We start from the raw sequence: 13779 nt of genomic DNA on the forward strand, positions 1-13779 counted from the left end.
CGTAAGAATAAGAAGACATTCTGCCCCGTAGGTTAATATAGGGATGCGAAAACCGGGAATCTGTCTGATGCGGCCTCTTAAGGACAATTTTTTGTGGTCCCTTGAAAGTCGTTAAACAGAGAGCCAACTGTATATATATATATATATATATATATATATATATATTAGGGTGGTCCTTATTTTTGAAGTTGCAGATATTTTACGCGACGCCCACTCAATTTGTTCCATTGTACAAATAAATGATCCTTGCAAAATTTAAAGTCAATCCATGAATATTAACACGTGCCTCTAGGGCCTCCTTCTTTGAATTTCAAAGAAAAAATTGCGGATTTTCTCATTTTTATGTAAAAATATTCTAATGTTTTATATTTAAAGTAATTTTGAACCTCGATAGGTGCTTGTACTTCCAGACCGATCATTCTCTCACTTTCATTCTGTAAAATGTAACATGTTACAGAGAATAAAATGTACACCTATGGCCTTGGGTCAGGCGTACAGCTCTTCTGCGCTAGTTCCAACCAAGCGGCAGGGGAACGTTTCTTCCCATCAAGATGGACACAAGGGATTCTATAGGCCATTAATGAACGATCTTTGACAGCAACAAATTGCCTCCTCCAGGCTTTGGGGGTGTTGATTTACAAAATTCCCTGTGTATGTAATAGGTGTGGCAAATCGAGTCGCAAGGTTTCAATGCTATAAATATAAGTAATTGCAATTATATTTTAATTCGCTGTTCTTTAGTTATAAACATACCTAAATGCTTATGTAATTTTTAAAATATAAATTTCGAAAAATCTTCGATTACTCCTAACATAAAAATATTCTGTATTTTCCATAGCTAAAATATAAATTAAAACAAAATATCCAGATCGGAACAATGTAGAAATCTATACTTTAAATTAATTTTCTTCTATTTCAGTACATAATCCTTTATTATCATCAAATTCTTGCGGTTAACAAGATTTAGAAACCAAAATGGGTATCTATCCTAACCTGTTGAACTTTTGTTTTCTACAGCTGGTCTACCACAATGCAAAAAAGCATGACAACTATTGATGTCTGCTCGCCTTTCATCATTGTTAGACAAATGCCATATTACGGATAAAGATGTAGTTCATTTATTTACAGCCTATGTAGATGCAGTAAATTTAAATCCAAATGACCTACTGATTAATCATACATTTCTTAAGAGAGCAAAAGAAAATCTTCGAGAGGTAAAATCAAATTTCATGAATTTAAATTTAGATTTTGTAGTTATTCACTGGGATACAAAGCTACATCCAGATGTAACTGGAAAAAGAACGCCGGCAGGACTACCGTGATAGCTTCAGGTCCTAATATTGATCAGCTACTTGGAATTCCTTAGCTATTTCTTCAGCTTAGATGATAGCTCTTTATTGCTAACTGTTCTAGCTGTAGTGTTTGATACAATGACTTGCAATACCAACCGTATAAATTATGCATGCAATTTGTTAGAGCAAAAGTTGAACGGTGATATATTACATTTGGATTGCCATCATCATGCACTTGAAATCGTACTGCAGGGTGTGTCCTTAAAGAAGTTCTTCCCTTTCCTAGTTCTAGATCAGATATTCAATTAGTTAAGCGCTTCAAAATTTTGTGGGTAATATCTCCATGACTCAGAACTTATAACATTTTCAATCAAGTACACATACCACTTAAATTCTAAAAGACGAAGTTGATGACATATTATTGTTCGTAAAAAGCGGAATTGAGAAAGATTAGAGAATTCTCATAACTTGTAATAATATTTCCTGGTGAATTTCCTCTTACAGGGATATGTTTTCGGCAACCTGGAGCTTATCCCTGAGCCACATGGGTGGCAAAAGAAACTTTTGTGTTGAAAATTTTTATATTTAGGAAACAATTTAAATTGACCTTACATGAAAAGAAAGCCTTTCAACGCTGTTTTACAAAGCTGTTTTACGATTAAATGCTGTATGAAGATATGGTTTTTCGCAGCAACCCAATCGAGGCTCCTTTGAATAATATAATATATCTGAAAAACTAGCAGCGTACAAAATGACGACAAACAAACACGCAGCAGAAGCAAGCAATTGGAAAATTAATAAATCACTTATGATATTTAGGGGATAATCTAGTAGCTTTGTCCATATTAGATGAAGGAATTAACGTTGAAGATTGGAAAAGACTAGTCCAAAAATGCTTGTGATAAGGAAGACGTGTCTCTGATGACTGTTTAACAAATTTAAGATAACAGTAGATAATTTGGAATACTTTCTTAGTAAAGATCTTCCTCTTTATAGAATCAATTACGAGTCAATAAAACTGTTTGATAAGTTACAAATACTAAAAGATTTTTTCTATTTGATCCTGATTCACGGCAAAATAAAGGAAGTTATTTAAAGGGAACAGAGATCGTTAAAATACTGAAAATAGTGAATGTTACAACTGAAAGAAGAGCACAATTAATCGAAGAATTTCACAACTAATCTTACCAAATATTTGTCACAAAGCAATTTATTTTTACAGACTGTCCAAGACTCTCAGAAAAAATACACACTATCGAGATACATTGAGAAAAGCGTACAATTAAGGAAAATTTCTAAAGCATTATCTTCATTATTCTCATTCTTATTCAATGTAAAAAAATCTTAAGATGATATAAAGTAATTAAAAAGATTAATTTTAGTGCTACTTCACTGTAAAAATATTTTGTAAACCTAGGAGAAACGATTGTACTGGGTATGAAGCCAGGGTTGGCAAAAACCCGGGGTTTTTTTTTAAAAGGGCCCATGGACCCAGGGTTTTTTTGGGTTTTTTTTAAAGATAAAACCCAAAAAAAACCCAACTAAAGCTGGGTTTTTTAAAAAAGAAATGTGGGTTTTTTTTGTCTTTTTTTAGGGAAAATGTAGGGTACTTGTAGCATACTGTAGCGTAAGTATATGAACAAAGCACAAGAATTGTCTTGGGGTAAAAAAAGCTGGAAAACTAGTTAAAATTCAGCGTTTTCTGAAAAAGAGTATGAAAGACGACGAAACCCAAGAATGGTGAAGTTTCAGATTTTTTAGTTTCCATGATTACCAACATTTAAGGCAAAATTACTTCTTGAGTGATAAAATCTATTGTTCGTTTTTAATTACTACTATTTATTTTATTTTATTATTTTTTTTTTTTTTTTTTGCATTTTACTTTATTGTATTTCATTTTTTTATGCAAAACTACTGTAGAACCTCAAGTAGTTTTAATCCTTATTTACTGAATTCCAGCTTAATCAAGACATTTCTTTGAATTTTATGTTGCCTGTTTTTCTATTTCTGTGTACAGATAAAACCTGTTAATTTCTAAAAAATATATAACTTGCTAATTCGAAATTTGTGACGTGTCGGGTTGCAGAAAATAATTCACATGAAAGCCTTTTAGCTACAGTAGTTTCCTCTGTACAATCTACAAATATTGAGGAAACCAGACGTGACAGGCCTTAGTCAAGATAATTTGAGTTATTTATTGACCAGTTAAAGATAAAAGTTAAATATATATTTTTTAAATCTTTGAAGTATTTTTAATGCCGTTAAGAGTTAAGAAATACTATTAAAGTTCAAAATTCATTTTTTATGTCCATTATCTGTGGTGAAGAACAAATAAAATAGAAGTTTAAATTGTAAAAGTATTTAAATTAATTACTTTTTTAAAAAACTTCTCAAAAAATTTTAAAAAACCCAAAAGTTGGCTAAATAATGGGGTTTTTTAAATGGGTTTTTTCAAAAAAAACCCATTGGGTCCAACCCAATTGGGTCCGATCTGGCCAACCCTGGTCTGAAGCAAAAACTCGAAGATTTGTGGGAAAATTATCAAAAGTGTTTAAGTGCAACGGCCTAGGGGCACGTGTTATTATTGACCGATCGAGTTCAAATTTTGCACACGTTACTTTTTATTATAGTGTCACAAAACTAGGGGGCGTTACTTGTTGAATTCCGGAAAAAAAAAATTCCCATATAAATAAGGACCACCCTAATATATATATATATATATATATATATATATATATATTCATGAATAAACAATCAAAATAAATTGGAAAATGCAAAAAGCAAGAACACCAAAATGAAAAAAGGTGAACCAGGGACCAATACTTTTCATTTTGTTCATTTCATTTTTCATTTTGATGTTCTTGCTTTTTGCATTTTCCAATTTATTTTGATTGTTTATTCATGAATATGTTTGTACTGTTTTTGTTTCTAGCAGCTTCGTCCTGGGATTACAGTACATTTTAGTATTTATTCTTTCATTTTTCTTTCAGTGTATTTGAATTTATATTTAAATTATGTTCTCAAAATGTATCTCATGTTGTATATATATATATATATATATCAGGCTTGGAGCAATTGCCGATTACGTAATCGTAATCTGTCGATGGGATACTCCCGTAATCGAAATCATAATCAGGATTTTCATGCGTAATTGTAATCTAAGTAAAATAATCCATAATTTCCCCTTGTAATCGTGTAATCTTGACTTTCTAAAAGTGAAAAAAATTAAGCCGCCCTTTTACTAATGTATCGAAAGATAAAATAGTTCAATATGAACATAGAAAACGACTTCTTTCTTTAAACAACTATTCAGTGCTCGTCTCCACTCGTCCCTGTTTGCAAACGAGAGTCATAAATCGAGCCCTATCTTAAGTGTTTAGTACAATTAGTACCCTGTGGGTGTCTTTGACAGGAACGGAGGAACGTTTCAAGTCTTCTTGGAAATGTCTTCTCAAATCCTTACAATTGGTTATTCATCAGTTTCCCATTCATCTGTCAATGTTAGGCAATCAAGCGAAGCACATTGCCTCCTCAAAATCATATTTAGCAGAAAAAGTACAATGATATCAAAAGTACAACTAAGTTTCGCACTACAAAAACTTTCGGTTCTTTTAATACTTTCATGAGAAAGTAGTGAATGACTGAAAAAAGATTTTGTCAAAAGAAAACTGAATTCGCATTTGTGTTTCAGTGATTCTTTAAACACTCTTGCCGTAACACGGCATGCTCCAAATATTCGATTGGCACTTGGTATACAAACATTGCAATTACATTGTTTGAAATCCATTACAACAAAAAAAAATTGTGACCCCTTGAAGTTCACTGCAACAAGATTTAACTATATATTTTTTAAATAACTAAGAAACATTTTGTATTCAATGTTTATTTTAAATGTTGTTTTATTTTGTACAGCTTCCCAAAGAACGAAACCCGGAAAAATTTATGGGTGAAAGCAGTTTGTCGTGAAAACTGGAAGCCTTCAGAATTCAGCAAACTGTGCTCAAAGCATTTTCCCGAAGATATGATTGATCGATCTTCTCTTTTGTGTGTGAGGTTACGAGAAAATGCTGTGCCATCGATCTTTGTTTTTCCATCTCATCTTCAAAAGGTATTAAAATTTTGTTGTGTGAAATGCAGGATTCGTACACGTCCTTATTTGTACCTAACAAGTCCTTGTTTTAATGCACCATTACAAGAAAGCCCTTATTTCTATGCTCTTATTATTTAAAAAAAATCAAACTTGTTTTTCTAATAGAATTGCCGCAAAAGCCATCACACTATTGAGGAGCAAGCTGTGGTACTTAATTTTGAAACCAGAAAATGAAGGAAATGAAGACACTTGAAACTTAATACAAATTTAACCTAAGACATTTGTCTCTTGGCTCTACATTTGTCACAAAATATTGACAAATGTAGAGCTGCACCGAATCTTGAATATTCAGTTAAAACTTTCCTGTTCATTCTTGAAAAATTTCAATAATATTGTGAACTCAACAGAAATTTCATGATGAGTCATAAATCTTGAAAACCAGTGATGGCAACCCTATTTTTAATTTCTGATTTATAGAAGTAATTGAAAAGTGTATATTTGTTGGCGCCAATGTATCACTTCCAACTAGAGATGTACCAAGTACATGGTAACTACGATGTACTCTGCCAAATTTTGATCAGGTACTGAGCCAATATCGAGTAGTTGTAAAAAATTGAATATGCAGATTTTGCAATTAATAAAAAAGTGCAAGCATAGAATATACTGCAATCATTTACAATTCAAATTTAAATTTTGAGAACGATGAAGTTTATTATGCTTCAATGGAGTAAATCTTATATTTTAATGCCCCAGAGTTGACAAAACTTATTTGTTATTAAAAATGGGGCAAAAAGGGTATGTACAGAAAATATGAAATTTTTATATTATTAAATGGATTTTTGCCACTAACAAAATTATTTTTCAGAAGCATAAAAATACCTATTCTTAAAATGTAAAACAACGTTAAAAGCACAAATGTATAGGAACGCTGCAGACATGTGTTTTGTCATTACAAGGAATACTTTTTTCAATGCACAAAATGTGAGCTTATGGATTTAAAGACATCCGACAAAAGTCAGGTTTTTCTACTTTCATTAGCTCATTTTATGCACTGAAAAAGATCTTCCTTGTAATATAGAAACACCTGTCTGCAGTGCTCCTGCACATTTGTGCTTTTGACATTGTTTCATTTGCTTTTAAAAATTATTTACGTTTGGCGGACTAAAAGTATAGATTGATATAATTTGTTTTAATTCTTTTTATTAATCCTACCTTTTATGTATTTATTTTTAATTAAAAAAATAACTTATTTGTAGGATTAATGACACAAATAAAATATTTTAAACAATGCATAATTAAATTTCAGCTTGAATTTTGATTTAAAAACTTGGACATGAAGGTCTATACTACTGTTCCGATGAGTTCAAAATTTGTCACGTGTGTCGGTGGTTCTTCTTAAAACATAATTGGAACTCGGTACACTCTGCCGAGTAGTGAAAGGCCGAGTACTCGGTACTTGGTCAAAGTGCTCCTCGGTACGTCTCTATTTCCAAATGATACTGTTGGCATTTTTCAAGACCCTGGATTTTGATTTAAGGAATTGTGTACGAATCCTGGAATTGTTATTTTATTAACTTAGTTTTAGTTGTTTGTCAGTTACGGAGCTATCATTATGGGTGCAGATTGTATAATCACAACATTTTGTAAGATTGAAATTTCCAATTTTCATGTTTCAGTATAGGTGAGGAACATTTTATATTTTACCAATAGTATGTGCATCGCGTTGCCTGTAGTAGAAAATTAAAAGTTCATTTGGTTAGCCTGTATATTTAGAAATAATGGATAGTAAATTTCTCGCCAATTTGCTTGCCCATGTTACGGTTCCACGTTATGATAATTTGGTAATTTACTCGTCCCTGATATGATAATTTGCTCGTTAAAATGTTCTTAAAATTGGAACAGAACAAAATCAAATTTTCAAAAAAAATCGCTTTTTGGTGCACACCCCCTTGCTACAAACTAATTTTTTGTCAAATTTTATGAAAATCAGCCGAACGGTCTAGGTGCTATGCACGTCACAGAGATCCGGACATTCAGATATCCAGATAGAGGAACTTTCAGCTTTATTATTAGTAGGTAAAGAATAGTTGGATGTAGTCTTTTCTCCAGATAGAAAAAGATGCAGAGTGCTTAATTAGATCTTTAATTAGATTTGAAAGTCTCACACTTACTTACACACTCTTTCATGCACACTTGTGGAAACAGCATCTGTGGAGTAATTATATGAAAAGTTTTGTTTAAATTTAAATTTTGTATTTCATCATTTCTATAAGTTATTGGGTTAATTACTTGATATAATTTATTTTACACTGAAATCAAATTGATTGGGATTTTGAGCACATACAATCCCTACCCTGCGACAATGGTGTCCTGTTTGATGCTTGCTTGAGAAGCCAATTTTTCATGAAAAATGACACCAGTAGGTAGAATATTCCATTATCTGGGAACGTGATGTCTAAAACAATGTGTGATAAATATCTTTAACCTAAATGGTTTGAAGCTAGCTCGGAGGAGCCTTAATGTTATTTTTCTCAAATAAATTATTTTTCTTTTTATATTTTTAGGTGACAAACTCGGAAGCCACTGATGCAAAGGGCCTTTGCTCCTCCCAACTCTGAGGCTGCAGTACAGTCAGCTACTCCTGAATTAGGGGTAGTCAACAGTTCTGAGGCCTACTACTGAATTAGAGTTAGCCTTCAGTTCATCACAATCCCCTACCAAAGCAACATACAAGCGTAAAGTAGTGGAACTTAGTGAAATTATTGGAAAAAAAGATAAAAAGCTTAAAGTTTTGCAACAAAAAGTCTGTCGCTTTGAGAAAAAAATAGATAGTTTGTCAGAGTTGCTTGCTGATGTTAAAGAGAGAAAGTTTTTAGATCATGATGCTTTCGACGTATTGTCAACAGTTTCTGCTGTTAATAAAGAATTTATAAACCACCAGCTGTCGACTGTAACCGAATGTAATTTGCCTCAAAAGTACTCAGCGGAATTGAGATCATTCGCATTGACCCTAAGCTTTTACTCACCAAGGGCATATGAGTATGTGCGCTCTACATTTGGATTAGCTCTTCCACAGCAGAAAACTTTTAGTCGCTGGTACCAACACATCGACGCTGCAGCAGGTTTCACAAAAGAAGCAATTGATGCTTTATCATTGAAGATTAGAAATTCGCCTAATCCCTTGGTTTTTTCTCTAATAATGGATGAAATGTCTATCCGCCAGCAAGCAGAATTTGATGGTAAACAAGTTCATGGCCTAATAAATTTAGGATTTGATGATAATGCTGATGATGGTCTGCCATTGGTTAAGGAAGCATTCGTTTTGCTTTTGGTATGCGGCAACAGTCATTTTAAGTTACCAATTGGTTATTTTTTGACAGACGGATTGAGCTCCACCCAAAAACACATGCTCGTTAAACACTGCTTATCTCTTTTGCATGAAAATAGTCAATGTAGCGTCATTCACTTTTAATGGCCTCTCAACCAATTTCTCGATGGCAAAGCAACTGGGATGCAATTTTGATGATGTCAATTCATTGAAAACTTGTTTCCCTCATCCTAGTGACTCGAATAAACAAATAGCAGTTTTCCCAGATCAACCACATATGTTGAAGCTTGTGAGAAACACATTTGGAGGGAAAAAGAGTCTTTTCTCTACAGAGATTATTGACTGGAAATATGTGGAGGCACTCAACGATTTACAGGAAATTGAAGGTCTCCACTTAGGAAATAAGTTGAGAGGAGGGCATATAAACTTTTCGAAACAGAAAATGAAAGTGAAGTTGGCGGTGCAGCTGTTTACTTCAAGCGTAGCTGATTCCATTGACTTTTGTAACAACAAACTTAAATTACAAGATTTTCAGGGGAGTGAAGCTACAACTGAATTTTTAAGAATAATTAATATTCTCTTTGACATTTTGAATTCTAGGTCAATACATCAGCAAGGCTATAAGAAGGCTGTTTCCAAAGAAAATTTAAATGAATACTTAAACTTCATGCAAAAAGCAAAATCATACATTCTTTCCCTGAAAGAAAGCCATGCTGGTATCCCAATTTTGGAATCCAGAAGGAAAACTGGTTTCCTTGGTTTTCTAATATGTATTAACAGTTTTGAAGCTATTGTCAGAACATGGATTTCTAACGAGTGCCCCACTCTCTCGTACATTCCTATGTATAAGTTGAGTCAAGATCATGTGGAGCTGCTGTTTTCTGCTGTTAGGTTCCAGGGGGGCAGCAATGACAATCCGACTGCACGTCAGTTTCGTTCTGCCTACCGGGAGTTACTTGTGAACACAGAAATAAAGTGTTCTGCAAATATTTCCGGGAACTGTGTTCCGCTTACAGACATAAAATTTTTTAACTGTGTCCAGTTCCAAGAAAGTGATTAACATTACTACCCCACAAACATCAATGGTGGAAGTTGATGAATCAGTTGATGAGCCAGATCTTCATGTGTGTATTTAACGGAATACACCAATGATGTAATTCATTACATTGCTGGTTTTGTTGCAAAAAAATTAAGTAGCTCATTGAAATGCTCAGTATGCATAACTGCACTGTATGCTAATGTCATTCCAAAATCGTTATCACTAAACTCATATAAATCTAAGGGGAAGCTTATCTATCCATCGAATGATGTTTTCAGTATTTGCAAAGAGAGAGATTGTGTTTCGTCAGCACATTGTGCAAAATAAATTGAAAAGTCCAAAATTAATTATAATTCAAAAAGCACCTGAAGTTTTCAGAAGAATTCAATCCTGCCAATATTTTTCAGCTCTAAACCAACATCAGTTTGACACTCAGCCAATGGAGAACTATCTTATTCATCTTCTGCGCTGCATCATATTTAAATATTTTAAAGTCTGCATATCTCATTACTGTAAAAATCTCACATTCAAAAAGCAATCTATTCGTCAGTTTTATAAACATATAAATTTTTAAGGTCAGTTATATTTTTTTTAATTAAATAAAATTCAAAATACAAATTAAACCATAAAATCAATCAGTTTAAAATTAGTTTTATAATGTGCTGATGAAATGCAATCTGACATTCTGTGCAAATATTAAATCTTTTGGAAGTATAAAAAAAAAATAAATAATGGTTATTAGAGATGCACCAAATACCGTATTTTACAGATTTGTTTAAAATAAGAAATATGTGGTTAAAAATTTTCAACTAATATTTGAATTTCATACTAATTTAAAATGGAAAATGCTTGTCTAATTTAGGATGCTTTCATGCATTTTCATCTTTAAATTATCCTTATTAAATTTATATTACTTTAACTCTTTAAGACCGGGAAGGGGGGAATTTTTTACTACAGTTAAGTCCTGACTTTTTCGACCAAGCTATTTTGGATATGGAATCGTCCACTCTGAGACCCCCATTGGCAGCATCTCAGTTCTTGTGTGCACTAATTGCAGGAGGCGTGGTAAGCTGTCACCTTAATCGCTGTCTCACTTCAGGCGAGCAGCCTTTTTCGCTATTTCTCTTGTCTAGTGTTTATTGCGTATCTTTCTTGTTGGTTCAGCTGTCTGCAATCTATAGACACATGGGATGTTTTAAAATTATGAATAAAACATCTGAACCAGAAAAAAAATATTCAAAAATCAAAAGTAATGAAGAATTTCAAAAGGAAAAAAAAATAGAACAAGTTGTGTGAATGAAAAAGTTAGAACGAATATCAAAGTTTCTTCATTTTCCCTTCCTCCCGAAAAGCGGGCATCTTCACAAGTTATTAGCTATCAATCCTTGTAGTTGTATTGCCATTGGGAATTGTACATCAGTCACTTGTCCCATCAGTTGAAAATACTTCGGTCGGAAGAAAGGATCTTTGAGGTGGTCTCACAGCGTGACCTTCCATCAGTACCTGCCCATATTGCTAATTAGTTCGTTTTTTTTTTTTTTTTTTTTTTGGATATCATATTCAGCCAACAGCGCAAAATGCCTAACCTTTCTAGTAGCTTTAGTTTTTGGAAACATTTCCCCCGATTTCGATTAAAAAAGTTTGAGCATAGCCAATAACTTTTATTCTTCTGCAGAATAAATAAATTACAAAACATATGGTTATTTTTAATACATGTTTTCCTTTTTTAGAAAGTTATTGAAAAAGTCTACAATAAAATTATATAACATTCTTTTTTTAGATTTTTAAGAGACATATTTAAGAATTACAGAAAATCAGAAAATATATCTCTGTACATGTGTTTAAATCTACCTATGTCTGAATATATCTATCTATCTATATCTCTATATTTTTCCAATTTCTTTAAGAAAAGGTAAACATTGCCAACGTCGTAGCTCAACTTATTACAACCGCACCATACATAGCACGACACACAACTCTTTTTTTTTTAGTTAAACCTCATCGTTAACTGAACTCTTCCCGAAATTTTCATTGTTAGAGATTTGTAACAATTGTCGCGAGACAGACAAACACAGAACTTCTTATTTCATTATTTTAATGTATATAAAGATAGATATGTATGCATAAAAATATTGCTTTGAGTGTGAGTGACCTGTTGTTCAGAAGAAAATTTTGTGCTTGCATTTTTAGAAGTGCAAATTTTTAATGTATAACTAGTAAGTATGACTTTAATCAGAATTTTGAGCTCAAAAGGAAAAGTAATCCTTCATTAGATTAAATATTTTATAAGATGATAACACAATTCTTTTTTTCTCTCCCATTCTGGGAGAATAGTTGCCAAGGCATTTTCTTTAGTCACCACAGCGACCTGAAATTTGGAGTTGGTCGGACCATGCTTAAATAATATACATATTATGTGTGCCTATATGTAGTTATTATCTCTTGATGTAATTATGAACTCTTATCTAATTTTTTTTGCACTACTGTTTGAGTAACAGTTGTGTGTGGGGAGTCGGGGAGGGAAGGTAGTTTATTTTCAAGGACCCATTCAAGCTCTTAACAGATCTGTTTAGACGCCTTTTTAGTTTGATTTGCTAAGCGTTGCTTTTGAGATTCTAAAACTGGAAAGAAATAAGATTTTAAGCTGAAAATAAAAATAATGAAAAAAAAGTTAACAGCTGGCAAAATTTTGCAAATAGTAGTTGCATACACGTGTTTCGAAGTTCCTTGTAACCCCGACGCATGTATATGCAATTATTTGTAAATTGTGTGCTTTATCAACATAGTTTTGTATTATTTTTACCAATAATAATAATTCGTACATAAATTTATAAAACCCAAAATACCATTTGTTTCTAAAAACTGGTATAAAATGGTGAGAATTAAAAGTAGAGGAAAATAAAACGCAATTGTACAGCGAATTCGTCTTTTCTCATTTTTTGAGGATACCATGTGACCACAAGTCATTAGCAGCTCTCCATTCATGCAATCGTCGCTGCCACTTGCTAAATGACTACCGGCAAGAAGAAAGGAACTTCCTTGGGGTGGTCTCCCAGTAGGTGTCCCTTTCTGCCCACTACCCCCGTGTTCGTTTAAGTGGGCCGTATTCGGGCGGTCTCGGATCTAAGCTACAAAGCCGTTTTTGGGCGGACTCGGTCTTAAGGAGTTCAAGCAGGGTTTGTGATTTTTTTTTTATTTTGAAATTTTTTTATTTAAATCATATTTTTTTAATTTATGTTCAAAAATTTGCAGATATTACTTACTTTACACCAATAAACATAGTATATTTTGTACAATAGATGAATCCACTCAGCTTACTTTTAAAATTAAGATAAGTTCAGTAAATTTTTAAGATTTATAAATGCTTGAATAAGATACGATTTTTTTTAATGCTTTGCTTAAAGATAAAGTTGCCATCATTGTGTAACCAAACCAAAAATTCAGTTTGTCTGCCAATATGCATTATACTGAATACCAACCAAATATTCTGTGCATCTGTGATAATAATAAAGAATCTATCATCAAAATTCAAAGAACTGGATCGATAGGATTTTAAGTTGTTTTTAATTTCATGCAATTTAACATTTGTTTGCGTGGAATTCCCTTTAAAAAAAATTCTATAGATTGTTATTTTTTTTAAATTCCTATTCTAGCAATTTTATCAAAATTAGTTTTTTCATTCATGTTAATTCCTTTAATTATCTGTTTTGAATTCCAGCTGCTATTTTTCAGTGTGGTGTATTCTAATTTTGTAATCTGGACATGGGCTTCAAAGTTTCATTTTTTTTAAAGTGTTTTTTTTTTTAAATCCTTATTCTGGCAATTTTATCAAAATTGGTTTTTTATTTATGTTGTTCCTTTATTTATCGTTGTTGAATTCCAGCTGCTATTTTTCATTGTGCTGCATTCTAATTTTATAATATGGACATGGCTGCAAAGTTTCAATAATTTTGTAATCTTATGTATGAGAAAATCATAGTTTTTTTAATAAAATTATGTTAAAATCAGTTGATCATTTATTTGTCTCTCT

Source organism: Uloborus diversus, chromosome 4, assembly GCF_026930045.1.
Source record: "Uloborus diversus isolate 005 chromosome 4, Udiv.v.3.1, whole genome shotgun sequence".
NCBI classification, from domain to species: domain Eukaryota; kingdom Metazoa; phylum Arthropoda; class Arachnida; order Araneae; family Uloboridae; genus Uloborus; species Uloborus diversus.